General features: G+C 34.2%; 1 pseudogene; it reads left to right on the forward strand.

Moving 5' to 3' along the window:
- Positions 1-1237: 1237 nt before the first annotated feature.
- Positions 1238-27761, forward strand: part of LOC102469421 (Down syndrome critical region protein 3 pseudogene) — a 56966-nt pseudogene continuing 30442 nt past the window's right edge.

The raw sequence follows: 27761 nt of genomic DNA on the forward strand, positions 1-27761 counted from the left end.
CCAATAACCTCACAACCAACCAAAATCTCTGATCTGGATCTCCATGAAAGGTAATAAAATAATTAAGAGAACTGTCCTACCCCTTCCTAGTTTTATGCCTATAAGGATAATATTTAAACAGTGATTCTAAAATATATTAATCTCACACTATTGTTGGAAATATTAAATCAGACAATGTGTATAAACTCGTTAACATAGCCTTAACAAATAGAACGTGTTTTAGAAAACTATAGCTGTTATTAATTTTACTATCTGGCACCTCAAGGAAGATGTAGAGAAAAACTGGGCAACTTCAAATACAGTTTTCTAAGAAGCCTTTAGCAGTAAAAAGTGTGTAAAAGTGAAAACTAAGTCTCCAATAGTTGATATCAGGAGATCTGAACATTTAAGCAGTTGGTTTCAGCAATAAAATAAGAAAGCAGAAAGGAATGCTTAGACTTTTCAGAAGCAATGACCCAACTATGACCGGTATCACTTATGGAACGTTCTCTAAGTTACTTAGATAATGGGAAATGCTTAGCTGCAAGATTTCTAGTTTGTATATTTTCTCATGGAGGAATAGTACTAGATTTCAGGGCCTGCTTCCACAATTCACACAAAATATCTATTTAAATATGCAGTGTTCCATTTTGTTCACTTACTTTCATTCTTTTTTTGATCCAAAAGAAGGGAAAATTTAAACATGAATATATATTCAGATTAGCCATGTTTGATTAAAAGCAAGATTAAAAAATCCACTGGCTATCAGTAATACAAAAAAATACAGAATATAGTCCTGGAATAGGTTATAGTATTAGAACAGAAAGAAGCACTAAGAAAAAAAAGTAGAAGTAATAATGGGGTAAAGTCTCAAGAACACTGGAATCAATTGAAATTACCCAAATGGACAGAATGGGAATAATTTAAACAACAGGATATTTCATGTTATATTGAATTATAACCCAAAGCACAAAATAAATACCCATAGGTTTCAACTCACACAAATAAAATGGCTGAATTAAAAAACAAATAGGGAGAAGAGACAATTCTGCCACACAAAATATAATGTGCATGTATAATAATGTTTCTCTGCCTTCAAGGAGAGGGAGCCTAATTCCTACTCCTGAGATGTGAGTTGGACACAGTGACTTCCTGTGAAATAGTATATGTGGAAATGAAGACACTGAGAGGTTTCAAAGTGGAGAAACTGACAAAAAGGATCTAAGCCACCTTCAATGTAATAAACCATATAGACAGTATGCAGTCTCGACATGACATGATGAAAATGGCAGTAATAATCTATTCAATTATTTCAAAAAATCAGGTAAATTTGAATTTAGGATTACCTATGTTATAAAATAACTGACCAGTATAGTACTCATGGAAACCATCAAGGTCATCAAAAACTAAGTGAAATAATCACAGCCAAGAAAAGCCCAAGGGGACAGGTTGAGTAAATGTAATTTTTAACCCTGGGAAGGATCCTAGAACAGAAATAAAGGACATTAGCTAAACATCAGGGGAATTTGAATGAAGTACAGACTTTACAGTTAAGAATAATTTGCCAATTCTGAATTACTAATTGTAGCAAGTGTACTATACAAATGTAAGATGACAGGGAGGCCAGAGTACAGTATATACAGCAATTCTCTGAACTATCTTTACAATGTTCATAAATCTCAAACTAAAAACTAAAGTTTGTTTTAAAATAATTTGACTAGCTGTCCATTAGATCTTTTTCTGAAAATCAACAGATTTGTGGGACCAGCAGATGGTTTAGTGCTTATGTCACTCGACTCCTACATGTCAAATTGTAGAAGATTTGTGGGACCAGCAGATGGTTTAGTGCTGATGTCACTCGACTCCTACATGTCCAATTGTAGACTGAGTCCCAGAACCAGAGGCTTGAAAATCACTCTGGGTGTTTGTGCATGTGTGCCCAAGATCCTTGGAGAAAAACGGAGAAGGGACTATGACATGGCTATACTCCCTGGGGGATGATTTATCACTTTTTCTTTCCCTGTGTCTGTCTGTTTTTCTCTCCCTATCATGCCCACCTCCTGGCAAAGTACACATGCCCTAAGGCAAAAACCTCTTAAACACACACATACATATACACACACACACACACACACACACAGATTCAAGTCATTGATTTTCTCTTTCTTTCTTTATTTTCGGAGAGGTTTTACCTGTAGGATTCATGCGCTAGCCAGAAAAACAGTGACACCAACTGCTGGTCCCTGTTATTGATATTCTTGAGCTTTAATTAAATTGAAGATGATGTTTGTGGTTCTGAGGCTATTTCTAGTAAGAAATATTTGAAGTTATATCTTATAATCAAAATGCTTAAGAATGTTTTAAGAAGCTACTTGCTAAGTATATCGAATTATAATAAATACAATTATGAAATGCTTGGTCACCTGACTAAACTTCTTAAGCACAAAAACTATACACTTTAGATAGACATTTATCCATAGAATTAATTCTGTTTAACTCATGAAACAATACAAGTGATATATTTATTGCATATTATATTCATATAGAATAGAGTCTACTAGCTATTGTGTGTCATTTTTTTTTTGTAATGTCTCATATTAAAGTGCTGAGATGCTTGCTTTTCTTTTCAAAGTGCCATAGGGAAAAATATTATAATGAAAACATTCTTCATTTTGCAAAATGTATTTCTGATCTTACTCCTATTTTGCAATTGATGTGATTTATGAAAGGCAATTTGAATTGTCAATCACTGTCTGGGCATGGTTTAAATGATGGATTTTGCTTAGAATAGTATGAACTAAACAATTTTAGTATCAAAGAAGAGTCCTCTTCTCTAAATTTTATAAATATTAAAACTTTACAAGACAAATTTATCACAGAAAATATGTAATATTCTTTTGTTTACAAAAATACATATGCCTTTGAAAGACATTGGTTACTTCACCAGGGTGGAAATAACATTTCATTTCATTTCTTATAGCAAAAACAATTTGAACCATTACATTCTACTGAGATTGAACCAAAAATCAACCCTTAAAAAAAGTCTTGATAATTAAGCATGGAAACAGGCATGCATAATTATTTTGCAAGCTATTTCATGTGCCAGAAAGTAGAATATTTCAAACTAAATGATGAGAAAAATGTGAAAATATTAACATCTGTAGGGCATGTATATACATGTGTGTATTATTATGAAAAAATAATTTTAATTATCTTTCTTATCCCGGAGCATTATAAAGATTTAGATTTTTGCATTATGGTTTTTCCCTATTTATCCATGTTATGCTATTACTTCTGAAATTAAAGTTTTTCTTTTTATTTTTAACTGTGTTTTTTCTTAATTTATGTATCAAAGAGGAGCTATGCAGAGAGAGCTCTCATTGCATATGAAAATCTACACAGGATACACATTAGTTCAGAACCATAAAAACTGCCCAGTATCAACCCTTTTTCTGGGAACTACCTGTCTTTGTTCACCCTCAATGAACTTAAAATATTCTTACAAACTACCCTAATCTTTGACTTCCAGTTAAAGTAGGTAAATCAAAAAGCACATGAAAAATAAAGCCAGTGAATCCTTCTATGAGAAAAAATAGGCCAATGAGGCTAAGAATATTTGTCTCCATCAAATGTACCCACAATATATAAAACACAGGAGCAATGATTTCCTTGTTGTAGAGAAAGATATTTTTTAGTCAAAGAAGAAGGAATCCAGAACACTGAGTGGAAATGGGAGACACTGATACACAAAACATTGAATCATCAAGTTCCACTTGTTTAATTTTTTTTTTTTTTTGAGAGGCTTTTGCTATATAGGGTGCATGCACTCGCCAGAAAAACAGAGAGATAGCAAGTGAAAACTCACCCCTCGGGAGGATTCCCATGCAGCAATCCCTTCTCTTCCATAAGTCACCATGTCCAGAACTTGAACTGCAGTCAGCTACATAGCTATTCAGCAACATAGCCATTACGCTAACTGCTGGTCCCAAGTCCCACTTGTTTTAAGGCTTATCTGTTTCATTTTCATTAGCAAATTCTGTTGAGTTCCCACCAAGTTCCCCTAGAAATCCTGCAATTGATGTGATTTATGAAAGGCAATTTGAATTGTCAATCACTGTCTGGGCATGGTTTAAATGATGGATTTTGCTTAGAATAGTATGAACTAAACAATTTTAGTATCAAAGAAGAGTCCTCTCCTCTAAATTTTATAAATATTAAAACTTTACAAGACAAATTTATCACAGAAAATATGTAATATTCTTTTGTTTACAAAAATACATATGCCTTTGAAAGACATTGGTTACTTCACCAGGGTGGAAATAACATTTCATTTCATTTCTTATAGCAAAAACAATTTGAACCATTACATTCTACTGAGATTGAACCAAAAATCAACCCTTAAAAAAAGTCTTGATAATTAAGCATGGAAACAGGCATGCATAATTATTTTGCAAGCTATTTCATGTGCCAGAAAGTAGAATATTTCAAACTAAATGATGAGAAAAATGTGAAAATATTAACATCTGTAGGGCATGTATATACATGTGTGTATTATTATGAAAAAATAATTTTAATTATCTTTCTTATCCCGGAGCATTATAAAGATTTAGATTTTTGCATTATGGTTTTTCCCTATTTATCCATGTTATGCTATTACTTCTGAAATTAAAGTTTTTCTTTTTATTTTTAACTGTGTTTTTTCTTAATTTATGTATCAAAGAGGAGCTATGCAGAGAGAGCTCTCATTGCATATGAAAATCTACACAGGATACACATTAGTTCAGAACCATAAAAACTGCCCAGTATCAACCCTTTTTCTGGGAACTACCTGTCTTTGTTCACCCTCAATGAACTTAAAATATTCTTACAAACTACCCTAATCTTTGACTTCCAGTTAAAGTAGGTAAATCAAAAAGCACATGAAAAATAAAGCCAGTGAATCCTTCTATGAGAAAAAATAGGCCAATGAGGCTAAGAATATTTGTCTCCATCAAATGTACCCACAATATATAAAACACAGGAGCAATGATTTCCTTGTTGTAGAGAAAGATATTTTTTAGTCAAAGAAGAAGGAATCCAGAACACTGAGTGGAAATGGGAGACACTGATACACAAAACATTGAATCATCAAGTTCCACTTGTTTAATTTTTTTTTTTTTTTGAGAGGCTTTTGCTATATAGGGTGCATGCACTCGCCAGAAAAACAGAGAGATAGCAAGTGAAAACTCACCCCTCGGGAGGATTCCCATGCAGCAATCCCTTCTCTTCCATAAGTCACCATGTCCAGAACTTGAACTGCAGTCAGCTACATAGCTATTCAGCAACATAGCCATTACGCTAACTGCTGGTCCCAAGTCCCACTTGTTTTAAGGCTTATCTGTTTCATTTTCATTAGCAAATTCTGTTGAGTTCCCACCAAGTTCCCCTAGAAATCCTTTTTTTTTTAAATCAGATTGTGTGACCCTCCCCAGGTATCATGTTTTTCTGCTAATTGCTCATACCTGCAACTTTCTTTAAAAGATTGTCTTTGGCCTCTGGAACCTCCTGGCTATTTCCAGAGCTGGAAGAAAATACAATCAAAACACAGATAATCTCAATGAGTAATTGATGTGTAAGAACAAAAGCCTGCTCTTGCATAAATAAAAAGCAAACTCTGAGGTAAATTTATATTCCAGAGTTCCCTGAAAGGTTAATCTGATTGTGATGCTTCCCCTGAAATCGCACTGCTGATGGGCTTTCACCCTGTCCTCTTAAACCCAATTCCTAATCACTCTCTCCTGAGAGTATTTTCTTTCATAAATTGCTTGCACCCAAATCCATGGCTCAGGTTCTGCTTCTTGGAGAACAGGGTCTATGACATAACTGTTCCATTGGCTATTGTAAGTTTCTTCATGACCACTGCATACATTCCTCTTTCTGTTAAACTAATTTACATTGGATTTTTGTCACTTGCATCTGAAGAAATTTTATATACAGCAAAATTTTACCAAAATATTGTAAATGGTTAAAAAACAAAGAAACAAACAAAAAAACTCAAGTGTGACCACTGTGGGGGTTACATTATTATGAAATTAACAAAATAATTTAGGTCAACCTGTTGCAGCAGATTGGAGCTAATAATCAAATACCAATATTCAAATTTATTTCAAAGAATTCTCTTGGGCCAACTATGTCAAAAATAGTTTATTTGATCAAAGAAAAACAAAACAAAGCAAACCCAAGAAAAATAAAACAAAACAGTATGCACACCTGGCAGCTCTTCAAAGTGAAATAGGTATAGAGAATTCCAGGCAAGAAGATAATCTGACGCCATTTATAGGAAAAGAAGTGCAGTCTAGAGACAACTTAATTGTTACAGCTTCAGGTCATGCAGCCCTTTAACGGAAAAGAAATCCTTTAAGAAAAGGTAGGCAATAGAATCAGAGGTTTCAGGAAATTTGATACAAGTGGATGACAGGTATTTTTTATATATATTGAAATAATTAAATCTATATAGTTATTAGTCTGGTCCATTTTCTTTGCCCTGATTTAATTTGGTACTCATTTTTTTCCTGACTTTCCAGTGAATAGTAAGCACTCACAACATTTCTGTCAAATACTGTTACGAAGAGTGTATTTCCAGGCTTTCACATCTGTGGAAAATTATGTAATAGTGTAACAGGTAGTATAGTGGTTTTCATAGTGATCATTCCTTTTCCACCCGGCGTTTGTAGCCTATATCAACCATCAGTATTTATTAAACACATTTTAAATAAGAGCATCATAGAAACAGAAATAGTTTTGAAATCATACACAGACATGAGTTTAAATTTAAAATTTATGGTTTACTAAATATGTGATGGATTAAATTACTCAACTGTTGTGAAACTCTATGCTTTACTATGTTATTGTGATGACTAAATGAGCTACAATACGCAAAATACTGAGCATAATATCTAGCATAGACTGGGTCTTCTAATACCTCTCTCACCACAGTCTGAACAATCATGAATTTGCTCTCTTCCTCCTTCTCATTCTCCTCAGGTTCAAAATTGTCAATACTCTAGTATGTCTGTCTAGCTTCATACAGTATTGTTATGACTATCAGTTGCTATGCCTTTTTAGAATGTGTCCATCCACCACGTTGATATAGCTCTTTGATCGCAAGTTTGCCATCTTACTGTGGTGTACTTGCCTTTTCCTGTATAAACTAGACTACAGAGATAGTGTATATCTTGTTTTTGTAAAAGACTAGGCAATAAAAATGAGTATTAGTAAAAAGCCTTTATCAGAAATATCTTGGTAAAATAAAACCATGTTCTCCTTGAAACATGAAAGACTAATGTCAAAATATCATGCAATTTTATCCTAATAATTAAGAAAACAGAATCTTTTCCTCATGTTGTTAATGAAAAAGTGAAAAAAAATGGCAAATAATCATAATCATTACAACAGCCTGATGACCAGCAATCAGATTTGAATAAAGGCTTAACAGTATAAAAAATTAACTTAAATCTATTTTTTTTAGATGTTTTCTGTGTGTAGTCTTTAATATAGTGTAGTTTACATGTCATTAAAGAAATATTTGCTAATTTATTTAACATCTTCAGGGTGAAGATGTTTTAGTTTATAAATAAACATACACAGAAAATACATTTTTTTTGAGAGATTTCTTTTGCTATATGGCACATGTGCTTGCCAGACAGACAGAGACAGAGAGACAGGAAGCAAGAAATCATCCCCACAGTGGGGATGGCCATGCTATAATCTCTTTTCCTCCACGCTCCTCTCTGGATATTGGGCACACATGTACATGTGCCCTGGGCAAGTTTAAGGCCTCCGAGTTAAGACTTGAACTACAGTCGAATACATAGAGGTAGTCCAGTGACATACCAGTACTACTGGTCCCAGAAAATGCATTTATTTGATAGAAATTTCCAAAAATCAGTACAGTTACATGTAATGAGCACATTATTCTATTTAGTAGAAGAGCAAAATTATATTTGTTTCTAGAGTCACTTGTACCATCACACATCCTGAAAGACTTGTCTTTATTGATTTTCACACCAATATTTAACAAAACATATTCTTAAATTAAACTTGAATATTAAACACACTTTTAAATGGTATGTGGAACAAGAACAATTTGAAGAAAATTTGTAAAAATGTTTTGAGGGCCAGTCAGTGGCATGAGGGTTAAGGCACTTGGATCCCACTTGGCCATCTGCACAATTCAATAATCAGATTCCATGGCTTGAAGAACAAGCCTGGCACATGTGAATCCACTCCCCAAATCCTGAAAGTAGATAGAAATGGAGAAGGGATTATGTTATGACCATCCCCCCTTGTACCCCTTGCAGAGAGCTTTCTCACTTTCCTTCTCTCCCTCTCTCTCTGTCTCTATCTGGTGAGCACATGTAACCTCTGGCAAATTTAAAAAAAAAAAAAATTGAACTGTGTACATGTACTCTGGGAATTTTTTTTTTTTTGGGGGGGAGAGGTTTTTGCTACAGGGCCCGTGTGCTCGCCAGACAGAGACAGAGAGACAGAAAGTGAAAAATCCCCACCCCCCCGGTGGGATGGCCACACTGCAATCCCTTCTCCTCCATTCTTGGGATCCTGGGCATGCATGCACACACGCCCGGAGTGAGTTTTAAGCCACCTGGTCCGGGACGCAAACCGCGGTCAACTACATGGGAGTCCAGTGACATAGCTATTACACTACCTGCTGCCCCTACTCAGGGAAATTAAAAAAAATATAGTTTGAACTGAATGAGAATGAAAACACAATTTACCAAAATTTACACACACAACAAAAGCAGTGTTTAGAAGGAAATGTACACCACTGAATGCATATACTTAAAAAAATCTAAAATCAATCTAAAACTCCACCATTCGAAGCTAGAAAGAAGAGCAAATAAATTCAAATAAGCATAAAAAGAGATAAAGGGACAATAAAAAGTAGACCAGAAATCAGTGAAATTAAAAACAGGAACACAATATAAAAAAATTATTTATTAAACTTTAGTAGTTTATTTTATCAAGATATTTCTAATCCTGCTAAGATCGGAAATGCAATTCTAGCCAGGTTAACTAAAAAAGAAAATACAAAAAAATTATTAATATCAAAAACTGAAAGAGGACATCACTGCAATCCCCAGGAACATTAAGAGAGAGTTCAGCAATACAAATTTGATGATTTAAAAAAAATTTGTTCACAAGTTTGATGATCTAAAATGAAACAATTCCTTGAAAGGCACAATCTATCAAAAATCACACAAAAAGAAATAGACAATCTGAATAGGCACATATATGTATGTGCGTGTGTATGTGTGTGTGTATATAAAATAAATTGTATAAATAATAAATAACCTTCAAAAAAGAAAGCACCTCACCCAAATAGGTTCATAGGTCAATTTTATCAAATATATAAGAAAGAAATAATGACAATTATTCATAATCTCTTTGAGAAGATAGAAACAGAGTGAATAATTCATAACTCATTCTATGAGTCCAACATCACCCTAGAGTACACACTAGACAAAGACATTACGAGAAAAGAATATAACAAATTTCTCATGAAAATAGATGCAAAAACTCTCAACAAAAACTAGTAAATTGAATTCAACAATTAATAAAAAGAACTACACACCATTGCTAAGTGATGTTTTTCACAAGTATGCAGCACTGGTTTAACATTCAGAACTAATTAACATTCAGAACTCAACAATTAATAAAAAGAACTACACACCATTGCTAAGTGATGTTTTTCACAAGTATGCAGCACTGGTTTAACATTCAGAACTAATTAACATAATCCATTGTATCAACAGGTAACAGACTGATTTATTTAAAAATCACACAACCCTATTGATATATATTTCTTTCATTTCTGACAAAATTCAACACTAATTCATGATAAGAAAAATCTCAGTGAACTAGCAATAGAGAATAACTTCCTCAACTTCATAAAGAACTCTACAACCAACAACAAAATGATGACTAACATAATACTTAATTGTGAGAAACTCAAAGCTTTTCTGCTAAGAATAAAAGCAAGGAAAATATGTCACCTCTCAGTGATGCTTTTCAAAATGATACTGGAAGTCCTAGCTAATGTAATAAGACAAGAAAAAGGAGTGAAAGTGCACATATTGGAAAGGGAGAAAAATGTCTTTGTTCTTAGAAGACACGATCAACTACAACCATAATAATTAACAACAAAAAATTATTGAAATAAGTCATTGTGGCAAATTTTTAAGATAAAAGATGTCAGTCAGCTCAGGCTACTATAACAAAACATCATACATTTGATGGATTAAATAATATACATTTATTTTTCACTGTTCTGAAGGCTAGGAAGCCCCTAATCAATGTGCTGACAGGTTCAGTTGCTGATGAGATCCCTTATCTAGGCATTCAGCCAGCCACTTTTTGGTTGCATCCTCATATGATAGACAGAGAGAAAGATGGATAGGGAGAGAAGGAGAGTGTAATTGAGATAAATTTGGTATTTCTTACTTTTTGTAGAAAGGCTCTAATCTCATCACCAGAGCTCCCCCACCTATATGACTTCATCTAAGCCCCCTACTAAAGGCACCAAATACCATCACATTGGTGGGTAAAGCTTCAATGCACAAATTTTTGTGAAAGACACAATATTTGGCTCAAAACTCAAAGTTATATACAAATGTTGGTTATTCTCTTTCATACCAGGAATAATCAAGTGAAACTTAGAAACTTATTATAATTTAAATTAGCACTCCTCAAAATAAAATACTTATGGTGCAAGTCCAAGAAAATATGTACAAGTTCTAGATAAGGAAAACTATAGGACCAGCCTGTAAAACGATGAAGGGTAACTAGATCTCACAAGACCAACTACTGGTTTGAGTCCCAGAACTAGTGGCTTGAGAAACATTCTAAGCACATGTGTGTGCATGTCCAAAATCCCAAAAGAAGAGATAAATGGAATCAGGACCTTGGGCATGCGTGCATCTTATGTGTCTCATGTAGACCAGTGATTTGATCCCATGGTTGACCATTTGACTTCTAGCAAGGCAGTTCAGCATGCTAAAATCTGTACCAGCAACACTGGGACAAGAAACACTCTTGACAGGGTACAAATTTTGGTACAACTTGAAAGCTCAATCATGAGCCAACAAGTTACTATGACCTGAGTTCCCATTGTGAACTGAATACTATCTGAGCCACTGAGCCATAAAGTTGGACATATATAGAAGTATTTCATCACCACATGGAAATTGTATATACATGATCAGGCCCAAGCAGACCCTGAAGAGGTAGTAGTTTACATGAAGTGTAACCAATGGTAATGGTTCCTATCTCTGCTATCTCGCCTTCCTTCTCTGAATCTGCAGCTGTGACTCAATGAAAAGTATCATACATGGAGTTTACAAAAGAAGAAAAAGCGGGAACCAGCAGTTAGCGTAATGGCTATGTCGCTGGACTCCCACGTAGTCGACCGCGGTTCGTGTCCCGGACCCGGTGGCTTAAAACTCACGCCGGGCACGTGTGCGTGCGTGCCCAAGATCCCGAGAGGAGAATGTAGGAGAAGGGATTGCGGTGTGACCATCCCCCCTGGGGGGTGATTTCTCGCTTTCTGTCTCTATGTCTCTCTCTGTCTGTCTGGCGAGCGCACGCGCCCTACAGTGAAAATCTCTCCAAAAAAAAGAAGGAAAAGCTATTTCTTGGTTTATAAGTCATTCTGTTTTACATGTAGGCACCACTCCAAAATAGATAGTTGTATCACTATATCTCATTTCTAGGATATCCTTGGACAAATCTTCATAGTGGGCAAAACATCGAGCTATGTACCTGGTTACGTATGTTACTTGGAAGAAGTAGACAGATGTTTAATTATGTACTGATGGGCTGTGGCCAGTGGTTTAGTTGAATGATCAAGAGCTTGGAAGGAACATGGTTGAACAACTATTGATAAGGAAATTTGAGAAAGAACTATATGAACAGATCTTTTACAATGGGAAAAACAACTGAAGATATTTGTGACCTGTGCAAATGCTTACCAAAGGGGTGACAGTGGCAGAAAAGTATTTCAATAAGTAAGTGGATAAGAATATCCTTTGTGGAAATATCCATCATCTTTCTCCAGCCACCCCTATCACCATTCAATGGTCTCATTAAAGAAAAAGTTACCATGGTAACAAGGACAAAGGTTATTTGACTTCTGAAGAAGAGATCAGTGTGGTTTTTATTGTTTGTAAGAAGGTTTTTACATGTTTAGTAAAATTATGACTGTGTTATTGCTTCGTGAGGAGCTTATATACATGTGGTTTAAAAAGGTGCATGTACACATAAAGTTCACAATGGGTAAACTGCAATGATTAATTTGATGTGTCAACCTGCCTTGGCTACAGGGTGCTGAGATATTTCATTATACATTATTCTGAGTGTATCTGTAATGCTATTTCTAAATGTGACTAACATTTGGATTTGTAGAATGAATAAAGCAGATTACCCTCCTCAATGTGGGTAGGCCTCATCCAATATATTGGGTGCCTGAATAGACAGAAAAAGTGTTATATAGGTAAATGGATTCTCTTGGGCTAACTGTCCTCCATCTGAGACATTTACCATCTCCTGTCTTTGCACTGCGAGTGAGACTCAGGCTTAGGATCAATTTATTCTCAGACCTTCTGATTAAGACTGAAATTATGGAACCAATCCAAATGCCCATGGACAGAAGAATGGATTGAAAAACTGTGGCACCTATACTCTACGGAATACTATTCAGCCAGTAAAAAAAAAAATAAAATACTAGCTTTTGACAGAAAGTGGAAGAATATGGAAGATTTACTGCTGAGTAAATCAAGCCAGGCTATGAAGGAGAGACATTGTATGCCCCCACTTAATTAATACCAAGTTTCTGTACTCTATGACTGAAACTGATTGAATAAAGGATATAGAAACACAGTAAATGGAAGTGAATACCAGATATAGTGTGTGTCAAAGAGTAGAGTCTGAGGAAGAGCATTTAGAAGAAAAATAGAGAGGCAAAGCATTAATGGGACAAAGAAATATGGTATTATCTATTGAAGATAATTTTATACTTTTATCAGCTGGACTGGGGAGAAATGTTCACATGTTGAAATATTTATTTTATAAGCTAAATCACATGATTGAATGTATAAAAGAAAATGAAATTAAAAATATTAAAAAAAGAAACAGTTCTAAAAACAAAGTGGTTAAAATAAGATAGAAGTCTCATAAATCAGTGAGGATGGATTTTTTAAAACAAAAATAATCTTCACACACCAATGAAAGAAGAGTTTGTCATTTCCATGTAGAGGACTATGGGAGATAAAAATTTAAACTCTGAAAAGATCTGTGGAATCAACCATTAGTTCAGTTACAGATAGGTTAAATTGTATATATAGCAACAGCTCACTAGAAAGAGATAGGAAAAGAAAACTTTACTCACTCACTGTGAATTCTTGTAAAACCATAGCACTGTACTAAGCATAAAAAATTAGTCCACAAAAAAAAATAATAAAACAAAACTGTAAAGAGATGTTTAAGAGAGAAGACATGGTAAAATCAGTGACCTGATGATTTATTGGCTCTTCCTCAATTACTTATAATGTTTTAGACTTTGTCTATTATATAATTTTATAAAATGAGTAATGGTTATTACAATAAATGCAGTATGAAACCCATGGAGACAAGCCTCTATCAAATAATTGGTGAATTTGTACTTAAACTGGCTTGTGTATAAAATACTTGAATTTGAATTTTTAGCCTTTTAGTTGGGAAATTTAATCCTGAGAATGTTATTATTGATATGTATGCACCTACCCTGTCTTTTTGCTACTCTTTTTTTTTCTAATTGTTTTACTGTTTTATGTTTTCTTCCATTTTTTCATCTTTTATTGACAGTATAACCAGAGCTAGAGAAAGGATGTACTGAATTCAATCAAATTAATAAATATAATAATTTAATTGTAAAAAAAAAAAGATTGAAATTACACGATCAGCTCCCTGGTTTTCAGGCCTTTGGATATAGGCAATAACTATATAATTTGCTTTCTGAGTCTTGTTGATAGTAGGTCATGGGACTCATCAGCATCTGTAACCATGTGAGGCAATTTCTTATTTGCTTTTTTCCTCTGGAAAACCAAGACTAATACATAAACACACACATACAAATGCACACACACACGCACACACACACACACACACACAAACACATACTTCAAAACTGAAAAGCCAGCTGACAAAACACAACTCCTCTTTTATACTAAAATTATTCAGAAAAATTTGAATAAAGGAAATTTCTTCACACAATTATATATCTATGGAAAACTCTCAATTGACATTATTTCAGCATGACATACTCAACACATAACCACTAGCCCAGATATAAGGCAAAAGTATCCTTTCTCACAACTTTATTCAATTCTACATTTGTCTCACTCCTTAATTTAATGTTGTACTTGGTGTTTGGGAGAATAAAAGGAAATGAAAAATTAAACTTACAAAGATTTGAAAACCAGAACTAAGAAAATCTTGAAAGAAAGAACCAAAACTGACTGTATTCCAAGACAACATGGTTGTTCATTCAGAAAATAGTGCTGTATATAAAAATATTTACTAGAGCTAAACATAATACAAACCATTGTACAAAAATTTAATGTTTTCTCTGTGCATGGATCAAAGTAAATGAAATAAAAAGTAAACGTTCCTTTAAACAACAAAATGAAAATTTACTAAAAATTATGAAGATCTTTATTCTAAAGAATTAAAAGAGTGATAAACTATGTCTTATGTATGAATTATTATAGGAACTAGTAGTCTGCATAACCTGATACACAAATTTAAAAGAATCACAATTATGATGTAAACAATACTTTTAGTGAGAAATTGACAGCTAATTGTAAAACTTAGGTTTGCAATGTACTGAAAATAGTAAAAACAATTTTGAAAGAGGACAAAGTTGTGGGAACCAGCAGTTAGCGTAATGGCTATGTCCTGGACTCCCACGTAGTCGGTCCGCATCCTGGACCCAGTGGCTTAAAACTCACGCCGGGCGCGTGTGCGTGCATGCCCAAGATCCCAAGAGGAGAATGGAGGAGAAGGGATTGTGGCATGACCATCCCCCCTGGGGGGTGATTTCTCGCTTTCTGTCTCTATGTCTCTCTCTGTTTGGCTGGCAAGCACACGTGCCTATAGCAAAAACATTTAAAAAAAATAAATAAAAAATTAAAAAAAAAAAAGAGGACAAAGTTGAAAGACTTAGTACAAGATTTCATGATGTACACACAGTGATCCATTATCAAGAGAGGTCATAAAGAGTATTAGCAAAGGTAATATAGTTAAAGAAAAAGAAAAGGGATATAAAATGACAATACTGAAACAGGTCCACTTAATAGGGAAAGTCTTCACAGAAAAAAAAAATACACTTATTGCTATAGATTGAAACATAATGTGGGAAAAGGAAGAGCCAAACTTAATATATAAGTCATTACCTTGGAAAAAGACACCGTCATATTCTGATATGGGATTTTAAACTGCATTAAGATTCTGAGGGGCAATTTGTCAGTTCCTATTCAGTTCTTCTCTGTACATAATCTTAACCCAGAAATTCCACTAGTCTTAAAACTTTCCACAAGAGAAACTTAGTAATGAATAAAAAAAGTGGTAAAATCCTTGTTGCTCTTTATAAAATTGATTATAATGAAGAGAAAAAAGGCTTAAATAAAGCCAAAAGGCCATACATTTATGTAAAGTTTAAATAGAATATGATCTTACACACACACACACACACACACACTACACAATATAAAATATGAAGCAAGTTTTCTATTGTATAAATATATGACAATATATTTTTACAAATGGGGACCCTAGACATAGAAAGAATAAGAAATTTTTATTTATTTATTATTTCATTTATTTTTATTAAAGTTTTTGCCATAGGACACATGCACTTTCCAGAAGGAAACACAGAGAGAGAGAGAGAGTGAGAGTGAGAGGGAAAGTGAGAAAACACCACTCATGGGGGGATGGCGGTCAAGCCACAATCTCATCTCCTATGCACATACACCTGGCATGATTTGCAAGTCTCTAGGTCCAGGACTTGAACCGCAATCAGACATGCAAGAATCCAGTGTCGTAACCACTGCACTACCTTCTGGACTAAGAATAAGAACATTTTTGAAGTCATAAAAATAACATTTAAATCAAGGAAGTCATGATGCACATTCTACATAGTGTCTCTCTAGCTTTTTGTATGTTAATTAGAGAGAAAAATTTACAATATGTGTGTATATATACATTTTAATACATATTTATATACATAAAATGTGTCTGTATATATATTATGTGTATATATATATATATATTTATAAAGATCACTATATAATATAGAACTGTATTGTGTCTTGTTTTATTTTAAATCCATGTAATAAAATACTTCTATATCAGTACATTGAGTTTTACTTTACTTTTCAAAATATTCTATTTTTTTCATAGAAAGTATTAACAGTAGTGGAATATCTTGGTTATTATATGTACAGAGGAGAATTGGATAGAAACTGACAAATCACCCCTCAAAATCTTAAAGCAATTTAAAATCCCCCCTCAGCATATGACAGTGTCTTTTGTGAAGGTGATGATTTTTATGTATTAAGATTTGCTTCTTTCCCCCTCACATGTAATGGATTTAAGTAGTTTACTGGGATTTCATATGAGACAATTTTTTAGAAGTACACTAAATTGCCCAGAACACCAGGAGTCTTGTTGATTACTTATAGTAACCCTATTATCAGAAGATTGTGCTGTAATTATTGTAATGTTAATTGCATTTCTTCCTTTCTTGATTATCTTCAGAAAAATCTAGCCTTCATCCCCTTTTAGTATAAAGCACGTTAGCTCTATATTACATATAATTAAATCATATTCATAATCATGTCTTCTTTCTAGTAACATTACATCCCTTTTATGGATTATTTTAATGTGTATACAGATCTTCATTTTCTTCAAGAAATGTATTTTGGCAGCATATGCTAATATCTTGACCCATCATGCATTTACACTTTGATTTAATCTCCTCTGTATTCATAACCTTGATCCCAATTATTTCCTTCAGGATCCTTTCTTATTTTCAAGGCACACATTGAATTTTGTTGGCCTCATTAGCATAACATCCTTTCCCTCTGGAATTCCAAGTCTTATTTTGTTTGGATGTGCAAATTTGAATGTTTGCGTATAATGTGGTTTTCTTGGGAACTATAAAGCTTTCATAAAAATGAAGCTAACACAATTACAAATCCATGTCTGCAAGACTGATAAATTGCACTTGAATTGTATTCAAGTTGATGTACAAAAATACAAATAGCAACACTTTTGGGGCAATGGTCTATTTTATTATTATTGTTTATAATTATTGTAATAAAAGTAGGCATAATCCACGGCTCCCTGTGATCACTTTCCATCATTTGTAGCAGACTGAAAATCACAGATGGCAGAGCTTCAAGTAATGGAATAGAGGCCCTATTTATTTCAGTAAAGATTTATTGAATACCTATCACATGGAAAGCCTTCTGCAAAGTTTTGTGAGTAGATCTCCACTGGGAACCATAGCGTTTTTATCTTCCTTCCAGCAAGGCTCTTTCTATCATGTTATGGGCACAGTGAATAAGTCTACTCATAGACACTAAACTTCAAATGCATCAATCAAATTAAAGAGGAAATTCACATGCAAAAAAGAGAAGTATCAAATTAATATTTTTAAAAGATAGACTATTCATCAAAATACTTCTTTCTCAGAAATGACCTTCTATTTTGATTAAATTCATTCCCTATTCAGGGAGTACAGGAATTACCTAATAATTCATGGCATCTATCAGGTTGTCAGAAGAACATGGAAAAATACGTCATGACTTTCCCAATGATGTAATATATTTCCTGAGAACTTCTTCAAAAAATATGTAGCAGGTAGTTTTGGGGGCTAAGAATTCAATGATAAACACAACTTCTGTCTGCTTGGAATGGTGTGGGGAAGATAGAACACAAAGAAATTAAAAATAGATAAGATGTCAAATACTTACAAAATCTATGGAGAACATTATTACAGGGAGTGAGGAGAATGAAATCATTGCTTTTCATAGAGTGAGACGTCATTCTTTTTTTTTTTTTCTTTTTTTTTTGGAGAGGTTTATTTTTGTTTGTTTTTTTGTTTCTTTTCTTTTTTTTTTTTTTTGCTATAGGGCACGTGCACTCGCCAGACAGACAGAGAGAGACATAGAGACAGAAAGCAAGAAATCACCCCCCAGGGGGGATGGTCACGCCACAATCCCTTCTCCTCCATTCTCCTCTCAGGATCTTGGGCACGCACGCACACGCACCCGGCCTGAGTTTTAAGCTACCGGTCCGGGACGCGGTTGACTACGTGGGAGTCCAGTGACATAGCCATTACGCTAACTGCTGGTTCCCAAGAGACGTCATTCTTGATAAGCTTACATTTAAAGACAAACAGAAAAGAAGTGCAGGTGCTTGTTATGTGGCTTTCTTTCTCCAGAAAGAGAGTTATTGTCTGACAGAGGGAGCATGAAGCTTCTGAAGTGGCAGTTTACTTTGTTCTCAAGGATCAGCAAGAAAGCCAATCTTTCTGGAGCACAATGGGTCAGAAGGAGAGTGATAGGAGATGAAATCAGAGAAGTAATGAGTAGGGAGATCACACAGGACCTTACTTTTGTGACTTCCATGACTTCCATGTTCTTGCCTTATGTAATTCCCTTTCCTTGAGCATGGCTGGACCTGTCATTTGAGTCTCACTATTAGAGGATCATAAAGATGATGGTATGGTACTCCATCTTTGCAATATAATGATGTATTCCATTGTGGCTTTGAGGAAATAAATCATGCTCTTGGAAGGTCTGTGGAGATGGCCACACGTCAAGAAAATATAAGTGACCTCAAGGAGAACAGAGTGACCCATTATTGATAGTCAGCAAGAAAACAGACTTCATTCATATAACCAAGAAAGCCAGATTGTTGAAACCTGGAAGCAGATATTTTTTAGATCAAGTATCTGATGAGACTATTGCCCCAATTAGCACTAATATTTCAGTCTGGTAAGATTCTGAAGCAAATCCAAATAATCTCTGTCCAGATACACGTCCCATGGAAATTGCAAGATAATTAATGTGTGTTACTTTAAGCCTACTGAATTTATGCAGCAATAGAAAACTTATTCAGACCTGGTGGATAAATGAAGTGTTAATTTTCTAAAAAATTTAAGAAATTTGTATATCACTTCATGCTCTGTATATTCTGGGTAAGATAGGAAACACTGGGAGCTTCTGAGCACAAAAGTGTCAGGATCTGATCTACCTTTCAAAGGATTACCTGACTGCTATGTTAGAAATAAACAGTAGAGAAAAGCACAGGAATGGAGATGGGGAAGAGTTTAGAATATATTACTGCAATCTAAGCAAGAGATTCTGCTGGTTTTTGTTTATATAACAATAATGGAGGTGGTATGATATGATTGTCAGTTGTGTTCCAAACCATAATGGTTTCAGATAAGTGAATCCTAGAAGAGTCAAGAATGCTTCCAAGCTTTTGGATCTGAGGAACTGAAAAATTAAGTTGCCATTAGATATGATATATAATCGTGAAAGTTCTATTCATTATCTACCTCCTAAAAGTGAGTGACATGAAGCTGCATGAATAAGCAACTAGGGATGTCTCCCTCTGTGTTCTAATCTCACTACAATTGATCATTTTGTGGAGACCGGAGTACACATAGTCCAAGGTGTTATGGAAGTGGTCAGGTACTCTGTAGACCCCACTTGTTTCTGCTTTCTAATACCTGCATAGGTAAATGATATCAGGTGCTTAAATACTCATAAGGTTCTTTATCCAGAGTTATCTAGTCATATGCAAGATAGTGAGAAACACTGGTGGAGTATCATATAACTCAAGTTACATCATAGCTTACATCAATTTTTATGAATGTTTATTTTAGTGATTGAAATAATCTCTGGCTCTCTCATACCTCCCAACTTCACAATGTCAAAAAAGGCCTCATATCAAAGAATTATTATGCATCTTTTTAGTTTATTAAAACAATGAAGTGTTGGGGCCAGCAGGTGGTATAGTGGTGAAGAGAAATTACTGGGGATAGAATATTGCACAAAGTAATACAAATGGACCCAGGAAATCATGGACTGGATATAATAAGCTAGAAATGGAATGGTCTAATGTTCCAACAAAGAGAATATCATGCTGTTATAAAAAATATATCAACCTGAGAAGGAAAATTTTACAAAAATTTTTAACTTTCACAGAAATATGATTTATTTATTTAGATGTTCAAGATGTTTTATTAAATACTAAGTTTCCAACACTTATAGATGAGATCATTAAGAAGTTGGGGTGTTTTCATTAGAAGTTCTGTTTTTCTTTTTGATATTATCTGGTCTCATATTACTAAGACACTAGTTGTTATGCTTTGAATGTGTACCCTCAAAATTTATGTGCTCAGGATTGGTTGATATTGTGACAGCATTAAGAAGGTGGAAAATTATTTTCACTATTATTTTAAGTGATAAGGCTTACAAGAGGTAGTTAGAATTATTTAAGATCATCAGAATGGAGTTCACATGGTTGACTGCCAGTAGTTTTATAAGAATAGAGTTTCCAGAGTTGACACATGTTCTTTCCTTCTCATTATGTGATGCTCTGAACCATGTGGGCCTCTTTAGAGCACTTCACCAACCAAAAAAGATAAAAAAATAAAAAACCTTCACCAGATGATTCCCCTTGATTTTATATGTCCAAACCATGAGTTTAATAAGTCTATATTTATTATAAATTATCTAATCTTTAGTAGTCAACTATGCTAACAAAAAATGGACCAAAACAGAAATTGGTACCCCAACTGACGTTATTGCTAATAATAAATACCTGACAATGTAAAAATAGCATTGGAACTGGTTAATAGGAAGGAATGAGAAGACTTTGGAGGAAAGAGAAAAAGCTTAGCTTCTGGTGAAGATTCAGAACTTGAGAAGGTTTTGAACTTCTTACAGATTGGTTAAGTAATTGTGATGATAATACTGATAGAAATATGGAAAACGAGGGCCATTGTGACAAGATCTCAGATGATATTGAGGAATGTTTTGCTGCACTGTTTCCTGTTTTAGGGCTTTCTGGAATGCTGAATTTAAAAGTGACAGATATCTGATGAAAAAACTTTCTAAGCAAAATACAGGAGGAACTACACAGTTAACTAGAATGCAAAGAGATATTTTTAAAGAATTATTTTATTTACTTTTATATATATATTTACTTACTTATTTTAATTTTACCAGAGAGGAAGAGACAGAGAGAGAGAGAGAGAGAGAGAGAGAGAAGGAAGGTGAGAAAGCAAGCCACCAGGAGGTCCAGGACTCAAAACAGTGGTCGGCCATGTGGGTGGGAGTCCAGCATCCTTAATAACCTCCATGTCACCTGCTGGCCCCAAGGGATGTCTTAAAGATAGAATTTATAATAAAAAGGAAAGCAGAGCAAGAAGAAATGGAATATTCATAGTCTAATCATGTTTTGCAAAAAAAAAAAAAAAATACTGAGTTTGGCCTACTGACTTTTTGCTAAAGAAATTAGCACTGATAGTTCTCCACTTGTTAATGAACAAAACAGTAGAAAACATTTTGAGGGAATCTCAGAGATCCTCAAGGCTGCTGCTCTTATCATGGCCTCAGAGGTTTAAAAGTGCAGAATGGTCTCAGAAACCAGACCTGGGCACATATTATTTCAAATTAGTTGAAATTAGTGTAATATCTAATCATGTTTTTCAAAAAAAAAAAAAAAATACTGAGTTTGGCCTACTGACTTTTTGCTAAAGAAATTAGCACTGATAGTTCTCCACTTGTTAATGAACAAAACAGTAGAAAACATTTTGAGGGGGGAGTCCAGTGACATAGCCATTACGCTAACTGCTGGTTCCCAAGAGACGTCATTCTTGATAAGCTTACATTTAAAGACAAACAGAAAAGAAGTGCAGGTGCTTGTTATGTGGCTTTCTTTCTCCAGAAAGAGAGTTATTGTCTGACAGAGGGAGCATGAAGCTTCTGAAGTGGCAGTTTACTTTGTTCTCAAGGATCAGCAAGAAAGCCAATCTTTCTGGAGCACAATGGGTCAGAAGGAGAGTGATAGGAGATGAAATCAGAGAAGTAATGAGTAGGGAGATCACACAGGACCTTACTTTTGTGACTTCCATGACTTCCATGTTCTTGCCTTATGTAATTCCCTTTCCTTGAGCATGGCTGGACCTGTCATTTGAGTCTCACTATTAGAGGATCATAAAGATGATGGTATGGTACTCCATCTTTGCAATATAATGATGTATTCCATTGTGGCTTTGAGGAAATAAATCATGCTCTTGGAAGGTCTGTGGAGATGGCCACACGTCAAGAAAATATAAGTGACCTCAAGGAGAACAGAGTGACCCATTATTGATAGTCAGCAAGAAAACAGACTTCATTCATATAACCAAGAAAGCCAGATTGTTGAAACCTGGAAGCAGATATTTTTTAGATCAAGTATCTGATGAGACTATTGCCCCAATTAGCACTAATATTTCAGTCTGGTAAGATTCTGAAGCAAATCCAAATAATCTCTGTCCAGATACACGTCCCATGGAAATTGCAAGATAATTAATGTGTGTTACTTTAAGCCTACTGAATTTATGCAGCAATAGAAAACTTATTCAGACCTGGTGGATAAATGAAGTGTTAATTTTCTAAAAAATTTAAGAAATTTGTATATCACTTCATGCTCTGTATATTCTGGGTAAGATAGGAAACACTGGGAGCTTCTGAGCACAAAAGTGTCAGGATCTGATCTACCTTTCAAAGGATTACCTGACTGCTATGTTAGAAATAAACAGTAGAGAAAAGCACAGGAATGGAGATGGGGAAGAGTTTAGAATATATTACTGCAATCTAAGCAAGAGATTCTGCTGGTTTTTGTTTATATAACAATAATGGAGGTGGTATGATATGATTGTCAGTTGTGTTCCAAACCATAATGGTTTCAGATAAGTGAATCCTAGAAGAGTCAAGAATGCTTCCAAGCTTTTGGATCTGAGGAACTGAAAAATTAAGTTGCCATTAGATATGATATATAATCGTGAAAGTTCTATTCATTATCTACCTCCTAAAAGTGAGTGACATGAAGCTGCATGAATAAGCAACTAGGGATGTCTCCCTCTGTGTTCTAATCTCACTACAATTGATCATTTTGTGGAGACCGGAGTACACATAGTCCAAGGTGTTATGGAAGTGGTCAGGTACTCTGTAGACCCCACTTGTTTCTGCTTTCTAATACCTGCATAGGTAAATGATATCAGGTGCTTAAATACTCATAAGGTTCTTTATCCAGAGTTATCTAGTCATATGCAAGATAGTGAGAAACACTGGTGGAGTATCATATAACTCAAGTTACATCATAGCTTACATCAATTTTTATGAATGTTTATTTTAGTGATTGAAATAATCTCTGGCTCTCTCATACCTCCCAACTTCACAATGTCAAAAAAGGCCTCATATCAAAGAATTATTATGCATCTTTTTAGTTTATTAAAACAATGAAGTGTTGGGGCCAGCAGGTGGTATAGTGGTGAAGAGAAATTACTGGGGATAGAATATTGCACAAAGTAATACAAATGGACCCAGGAAATCATGGACTGGATATAATAAGCTAGAAATGGAATGGTCTAATGTTCCAACAAAGAGAATATCATGCTGTTATAAAAAATATATCAACCTGAGAAGGAAAATTTTACAAAAATTTTTAACTTTCACAGAAATATGATTTATTTATTTAGATGTTCAAGATGTTTTATTAAATACTAAGTTTCCAACACTTATAGATGAGATCATTAAGAAGTTGGGGTGTTTTCATTAGAAGTTCTGTTTTTCTTTTTGATATTATCTGGTCTCATATTACTAAGACACTAGTTGTTATGCTTTGAATGTGTACCCTCAAAATTTATGTGCTCAGGATTGGTTGATATTGTGACAGCATTAAGAAGGTGGAAAATTATTTTCACTATTATTTTAAGTGATAAGGCTTACAAGAGGTAGTTAGAATTATTTAAGATCATCAGAATGGAGTTCACATGGTTGACTGCCAGTAGTTTTATAAGAATAGAGTTTCCAGAGTTGACACATGTTCTTTCCTTCTCATTATGTGATGCTCTGAACCATGTGGGCCTCTTTAGAGCACTTCACCAACCAAAAAAGATAAAAAAATAAAAAACCTTCACCAGATGATTCCCCTTGATTTTATATGTCCAAACCATGAGTTTAATAAGTCTATATTTATTATAAATTATCTAATCTTTAGTAGTCAACTATGCTAACAAAAAATGGACCAAAACAGAAATTGGTACCCCAACTGACGTTATTGCTAATAATAAATACCTGACAATGTAAAAATAGCATTGGAACTGGTTAATAGGAAGGAATGAGAAGACTTTGGAGGAAAGAGAAAAAGCTTAGCTTCTGGTGAAGATTCAGAACTTGAGAAGGTTTTGAACTTCTTACAGATTGGTTAAGTAATTGTGATGATAATACTGATAGAAATATGGAAAACGAGGGCCATTGTGACAAGATCTCAGATGATATTGAGGAATGTTTTGCTGCACTGTTTCCTGTTTTAGGGCTTTCTGGAATGCTGAATTTAAAAGTGACAGATATCTGATGAAAAAACTTTCTAAGCAAAATACAGGAGGAACTACACAGTTAACTAGAATGCAAAGAGATATTTTTAAAGAATTATTTTATTTACTTTTATATATATATTTACTTACTTATTTTAATTTTACCAGAGAGGAAGAGACAGAGAGAGAGAGAGAGAGAGAGAGAGAGAAGGAAGGTGAGAAAGCAAGCCACCAGGAGGTCCAGGACTCAAAACAGTGGTCGGCCATGTGGGTGGGAGTCCAGCATCCTTAATAACCTCCATGTCACCTGCTGGCCCCAAGGGATGTCTTAAAGATAGAATTTATAATAAAAAGGAAAGCAGAGCAAGAAGAAATGGAATATTCATAGTCTAATCATGTTTTGCAAAAAAAAAAAAAAAATACTGAGTTTGGCCTACTGACTTTTTGCTAAAGAAATTAGCACTGATAGTTCTCCACTTGTTAATGAACAAAACAGTAGAAAACATTTTGAGGGAATCTCAGAGATCCTCAAGGCTGCTGCTCTTATCATGGCCTCAGAGGTTTAAAAGTGCAGAATGGTCTCAGAAACCAGACCTGGGCACATATTATTTCAAATTAGTTGAAATTAGTGTAATATATACAAGCCATCTAATAAAACCAAGTGACCAATACTTTATTTCACTTTCCTAATTTTGTAGGAACATAAAGTACAATAAGGAAGATATAAATTGTACTCAGGTAACCAATATTCAGAGGGGAATGTCCCTATTGCTATAAGAAAAGATTTCTAAAGTTTTGAAACCTTGCTTCTCAGGAAGATTATCTAGTTTCTACATTCATTCTTTTAGTTGTTTAATGTTTGTGTGTTTTTATAAATATATTTTATTTCATCTATCTCTCATAGAGTTAACACCTAATTTTCCAATTTATAAAAATTATAGTCTTAGGTCTGAAAATCTCCAACTACTGAATTATATAAGTATATAATATTACATCTTCTCTTTCCATTAATTTTCATGTAAATTAAGATTTCTGCCAAACCTCATTCATGGTTATTTTGAGTGAATAAGTAAATTGATATAAAATCATATAGAATATTCCACTAGATGATAAATTTATATTAATATATCATTCTTTATATTTAATATTAATAACATAATTCTTATTGAACTTTCATTATTATGCATATCTTCAATTTTCAGGTTGCCAAGAGAATTAACACTAAAATTTAATCTTATAAGTATGTTCATGAAATTCTTCAAGAAAAGTATTACATACTACAGCCCAAAACTGTACCCTATTTTTGTATATAATATCAGAACCTTAAATAGTCAAAGAAACATTAAATTTAAATGAAAAAATATGTCACCACAGAAAAGCCAGTCTCATCTTTCAAGGAGCATGTAGCAACACTGTTTAAGGGGAAATGTACTTACTGTATGCAAGTTACTTTGAGATAATAAAAAATGAGACAGAATGATAGATGGATAGAGAAATACATAGATGGCTACATATGAGGAAACTAATTTTATATTGGGTTGTTGGAAAATTCATGATGCATTTTTGCATAGAAAACCAGAAAAATATGTCATGCCTTTTCTGACAACTCAATAAAATGCTAAGTATAGAAATTTTAAATGGGGTAAATGGGTATTCATTCTAAATTTCCTTTAATTTTGCTACAAGTTTATATAATAATATTTTGGGGAAAAAAGAACACTCAAGTAGAAAATAACTAACCATTAAAATCTGTCTCTATTCCACACCATGTGACTTTCAGTAATTATTTCTTTTAATATTTGGTAGCATCAGAGGGTCTATGCCTTTCATGATCCATCACCCACCTTACCAATACCCCTTCACCACTTTATTTGTGGTTTTAGGTTTTAGGTTTAGCCTAGTTTCAGAGCTTGCAGTTCCTTAATTCACGTGGTGATATTGATTTTTTTTTTTTTTTTTTTTTTGCTAGCCATGCTACATTAAACTCTACTCCTTCCTCCGAACTGATACTAATGTGAACCCTCATGGTAATTGGATCTACAATGTTAAATTCCTACTACCTCATGAGAGAACTTACAGGAAAAAGAAAAAGAAAAAAGGAGTGTTGGTATAGATATTTTTTATTCTAAAAGAAATTCACTATTAGAATAAGATGCTTCAATAATGATTTACCAAATGTCTGTCTTTCAGGAATTCTAATTTTACCTCACTGTTCCACAGCCTTCCTTGTAGTGGGATCCCATCACATTTAATTTTAGGGTAGACAAATCAGTGAGTGGTAGATTGCTTTAATTATTGTTATTTGTTGCTCCTATTATTGCAGTTCTCACTGTGATTAAACACTTATTAAGAATAAGCCATATGGTAGGTTACCTACTCTAAGTAATCAGATGTTTTGATGTACATTAGTGACAGATTTTTATTTCTTTCTGTTTGATGTTTTCATTTTTTTTCTATTTAAACAAAACCTTGTATTTGTCCCTCTTAATTTTCTGATTGTTCTCTAAAACTACAATTAGTGGTATGTGATTAAAAAAAAGACCCAGAATAGAAACCAGAAGACAGAATTTCTGGAAAATAATTACCTGTTTATTTTTATACTTTGGATGTATATTGCAAATGGAGTAAGAATGATTTAGTCTGGCTCCCTCACCTCCTATCTTACCATGTTTGAAGACCACAGGATAAACAATTTATGTTATCAGATGTATAAATTTGCATGCCTTTTATCTGATGATGTCTTTGCTCTTTTATTCTATGGAATGTGACACTGTGTATGATAGTTTGGTTTTGGCAATGAGCCACTATTGTCTACAGCCCCTTTAAAATTCAAGGAGCACCTGGTCAGCTAGCTTAGCACTGTCCTATGCAGTGTTGCCCCATACAGTGTTGCCTTGGTCTGCCCTGCGAGCCAGCCCTATTCCGCTCAGCCTTGGTTCAGCCTGGTGAGCCCTGATGGCCTTGGCTTGGCTAAGCCTTAGCTCAGCCAAGCTCAGTTCCGCATGCTGTCAGCTCTGAGATGTAGAAAGTTCCTGTGAATGCTGCTATGTGCTTTGTCACCCTACTAAGAGCTCTGTGATGTTCCCCTAAC

The sequence above is a fragment of the Tupaia chinensis genome, unplaced genomic scaffold, assembly GCF_000334495.1.
Source record: "Tupaia chinensis unplaced genomic scaffold, TupChi_1.0 Scaffold000276_2, whole genome shotgun sequence".
Classification (NCBI taxonomy): Eukaryota; Metazoa; Chordata; class Mammalia; order Scandentia; family Tupaiidae; genus Tupaia; species Tupaia belangeri.